The sequence below is a fragment of the Athalia rosae genome, chromosome 4, assembly GCF_917208135.1.
Source record: "Athalia rosae chromosome 4, iyAthRosa1.1, whole genome shotgun sequence".
NCBI lineage: Eukaryota > Metazoa > Arthropoda > Insecta > Hymenoptera > Athaliidae > Athalia > Athalia rosae.
The window spans coordinates 2,222,490-2,227,389 of NC_064029.1; positions in this window are offsets into that span (position 1 = coordinate 2,222,490).

The window sequence follows — 4,900 nt, forward strand, 5'->3', positions numbered from 1 at the left end:
GGGTGTTGCGCGCGAGTATGTTGTATACATACGCGCACCTACCTATACCTGCACTCGACGACGACGATACACCCTCTGTAATTTATTATTATTATTATTTGTTTGTAGATTTATTTGTACACGAATCGAACGATGAATTTATCTATCTTTGAAAACGATCGGCCGCTCCACCGTCCGTGGATATTTTAAAGGACAAACGGATTTATCGTCCTTTATAGTTTCCCCGTTCAACGGGAAGCGGCCAATCGAATTTTCAAAAGCCGCCGTGCACCGCGCATCCGACGAAAATTGCGCACGATGTTATGAAATTCGAAAACCCTTACCGACTCTGCGGGAAAATTTTTATTTTCGCCCAGTTCATTCGTTTTTGTGTTCCGTAATTTTTCTTTTATTTTCAGGTGGTGCAATACCGCGTGATGGTATTATATGTAAATTTTAACCACCGCGGAAATTGAATGCAAAAATTAATAATATCGTACGTTCGTATTCAAAGGCTTTGAAAATATAATAGCGTATAATAACGACGGTAAAATCCTGAAAAAAAAAATAGACGATTTTATTCGTTTTTTTTTTTTTTTATTTTTATTTTCCGTTGTTTAGGGGCGAATTGCTGTAGTGTGCGGAAATTGTACGATGAAATTCGAACGATTACGTTATACAACTCCGCGCGCACTCGAAATTTGGAAAATTTCTCATACCTCGGCTGATTAATTCCCTCGGATTACGAGCTGTGAGACCGAAATCGACGTACACGTCGGCATAAATCAAACATCAACTGATATCCACTCGTATTCCAGGGGCTGCAGGTGCTCCCCCCGCGCGCGATACACGACTAGGTTGGTTTAACTGCTACGAGTAATCGAATTACCTCGTGCATTTTTCCATCACCGAGCTCCGCTGATCAAAGTGGACGGTCGCAGGTAATACAACGTGCGCGTACGTATGTATATACACCTATGTATTCGCGTGGAAATACCCGGTACACACGTAGGCAAAATATATATATACATATGTGTACCGGGAACATCGAGGAATCGACGAACGCGACTTCTCCGATGAGGGGGTGCACCGTGCACGGTGCTCGCTGTGAAACAATGTTAGCGCGCGTGTTTTCGCGCGATCCAATCCGCCGCGAAATTAACCAACCGGAGTAAATTTCGTTACCTCCCCGGTATCCTCGTACCGTAGCTATAATGTTATTTGTTCGTTCTACGCTCGCGACGATCGTCAGGGATGTTTTAAGAATTTTTCGCACCCCGAGCGAACGTAAATCCCGGCACGCCCGTTCCCAAGTTTTCTCTCTACTCGCGGATAGTCATTCGCGGAGCTGGCGGACGTTCCTCCCGATATTCCCGATTTCGTGCGTGGGCCGCGGAGGGACGCGTAACGCGAGGAGACCGCGAGTCCCTGGCGTTCGGGGGCGGCTCTGATACGCCCGGGGAAAAAGGAAGCCGGCATACGAAAGTGGATTCGAAAATTGAAAATCATTGCGGCTCCTGATCCTCTTATCTACGCGTGACGAGCTCGATAAATCCTCGTTTGTTTTCGGGACGATATCTCTCGCCCGGTTGATTTCCACCCCCTCCCCCCCACCCCTCCGATGTCCCCGCGGAGTCATTTCTAATTCCTAACGTGGAATTCCTAGGTGTGCGTACGTTACAAACATCCCCCGAAAGGAATGGAAGAAAACTGCGCGTAGCAATTTACGAACCGCGGTAGAGGATAGTAACGATAATTACCGTTATCCTTGTAATGTTTATCTTATTCTATTTTATTTCTTTTTTTTTTTTTTTTTCTTTCTCCGACTCATCTCCGGAAAGTGGGTACATTTTTCTTAATTCCATCAGCGCGGAACAAGCGAGCAGCTTTGACATGCAAATTACCTGACAATGAATTTCGCAAAACCTTTTACCGTAGAACGCGATGTAAGAGGGAGGCGGGGGGACGGAGGGGGAGGGGAGGAGGGGTAGAGTTTGAGCGGGGGAGTACGAGGTGGAGGAAGACTGGAAGTTGGGCCGCTGCGGAGGGACGTAATCGTGGCGAGGAAATGAAGAAGGGAAAGGAAGGAACGGAGAAACGGGAAGAGAACGTTGCGCCGCAGGAGGAACTGAAAGTCAGCGGGAGTAACGCGTAAGATGGAATGGCAGACGAGCGGTGGACGGGAATGGGGAGGGGGGGGAAAAAGCGAGAAGCGGCAGGGCGACGTCGCGGTATTAATCACTGTCTACCATCATCTTCTCTCTTCGCGTTTGGTTCCTCGGCAGCAGCCACCGCCACCTCCGCTTCTTCCCCGTCACACGTCTCGCGTACGTGGTATACTTTCCTCTTCTTTCCCTCGCGTTATCCGCAACCTCTACCGTCTCCTTTCATCTTCTCTTCTCCCCACACTGTCGCAATTCCATACATTCCGTAACCTCCGAAGATCACAGGGGCGTACCTACACCACCTTCCATCGTATTATACTTCCGCCTCTTTTTCAACCCCCAAACAGCTTTATCTCTTGTCTCCGGAGTCGTTGAACGTCATGTTTCGTTTCGTTTTCATTTTGCGTGTTGTTTTTTTTTTGTTTTTTTTTGTCTTCTTCCGTTTTCTCAAAGAAATAAAATGGAATAGAAAGAACAAAAAAAAAAGAAAAAAAAAAAAAAAGGGACAAACAAACCCCAAAGCGGACTGCAACGAGAACGAACGTTTTTCTTCCGTTTTTCATATCGATTTCAAGACCTATGTCTATACTTTTGTATTTCATTTATCTTCACTTCGGCTACACCGAGTTTTCTATTTTCTTCTATTTTCCGTTTCACATTACCGGTTGTACGTACCTACCTCGATTTCATATAATGTCGCCGTCTGATGGCCCCCCCTTCCCCCCACCCCCACGGTTATATCGACATCTATTTTCTCTATACTACATACCTATGTGTTCAACTACCGCAGACGGACGTCCAAGGTCCTCACAGGTCTCGCCGATCTCTCGCCGATTCGATATTTGCAATGGAGGCTATTGATCACAAGGACGTGACACCTTTGCCAACTCACGTTGTAAAAGGTTGTAATGAGGCCCCCGCTTCTAATGCAATATTTTCAACAGCTCCTCGTGTCATGTGTGACGTTTGTAAATTATTCGTCACCTTTTTATCGCAATAATAACCTGGCCAATTATGCAACTTATTTTGCATAATGTTTCTTTAGGATTTTAAAGAAATCATCCATCGATTTATTTTGAACAATCGTCAACGATGACGATGACGGTTCTCCGGTTGAGAAGTACGCAGAAAATGTACTCTACATACGTATATCGAAGGTACATACAAGGCTATGTATGTATATATATACATTTTGCAAACGTGCAGTAGTCGAGCGAAACCCCGGAGACGTCGTTAGGACGCAATCGCCTCCCTCAAAGTGGCTTGGCGCCCGAGTGGATCCTTTTTCTTTTTCCTTCCATCCTTTATCCTCGAGTCTTTCTTCCTCCGCGCGAAGGAGGAACGCCGCTCGGCGTCGCCCGTAGCCGGTCGCGAGCCTCGCTATGGGAGCGAGACGGGGATCCTGATTCCATTCGGAAGGGCGAAAGACGGAGAGAAATTGAAAGGGTGGAAGGAGGGCGACGCCGCCGCCGCCGCCGCCGCCGCCGCTGGGAGGAATAGTATAACGTGGGAGGGATAAACCATGATGTCGTTGATTAATACGGTTTACCAGTAAGTGTAACGGAGTGTGTAGATCGCGTGGACCACCCTCGGTCTGGTTTTCCCCCGTTTCGTGCCCCTCGACGCCTCGGGGTATTTTCTCCCCACCGTCGAACGTTCGCCACGAGAGGACCAACCCGGGCCACGTGCCGATCAATGGCGTCTTGTCTCTGGTTGGTGGATCCGGGAAAACGGACCAACCCCTTGACGCCGCTTCCCTTCCACCCCGACGCCGACGTCGCTTCAACCCCGCGTCGCCTATAGTCTCTAACCTATTTCAACTCCGGTGGGAGGACCGCGTATACAGTTCTTACGAGAAGCATTGATTCTCGACCTCTCGTGCGGAACGATATCACAGGATTATGTGTATAGGTATGTACGTTACACGCATACGTACCTATGTAACGGAGGTCCTACGGATATCGAGGTATTCAGGAACTCGATTGCCTCCTCCTCCTTCTCCTCCTCCTCCTCCTCCCGCCGTTACCGCTGCTTTATTATAAATTACTCGAAGAACCGTGCTATTTCTTAATTGATTTTTTCATTTTTATCGCACCCGACGTACGACATTTTCGTCGCAACGAAATCGCTCGCGTTTCCTCATTCGATATCGTATAGATTACCCTCGGCAATAATTAGGTCACAAAATCGATCGATACTTGATTTATTTATTCGGTTTTTAATTGGCAAGTCTGCCACATAATGCAGGATCTAGAAATGTATATAGAAACGATAGACACTCGTACGTGGGCGTTTAATTTGAGGGCACACCGTGCTTGATTAATTCGAATGTGGTATTTACGTTGGCGTTATCCAGACGTAATTGACTCGAGGTGAAGAATATGAAAAAAATAAAAAAAAAAAAAACAATGCAGAAGAAATTGCCGAGAGGCGACGTGACCGTCGGCAGCTAAAACGTAATAATCTAAGGCTATGAAACCTCATCAATATTCATCCGCTCGGGTGTACGGTATATAAGTCAGGTATATTTCAATTGTAATAAAAATGAATCAACTGCGACGGATGAAAATAAACGCGGGAGGTACGGGCGGCCATATTAATTGATTCGTCGGAATCACATTACGTTCGTACGTACGTACGTACGCGATTTGCGACAATGGAGGCGGTGAATTATTTGGATCGTGTCCTCTGTTCGTAATTCGTCGTCACGATAACAAATTCATTCGGTGAAATTAATGATTGAATGTCCTTTTTCC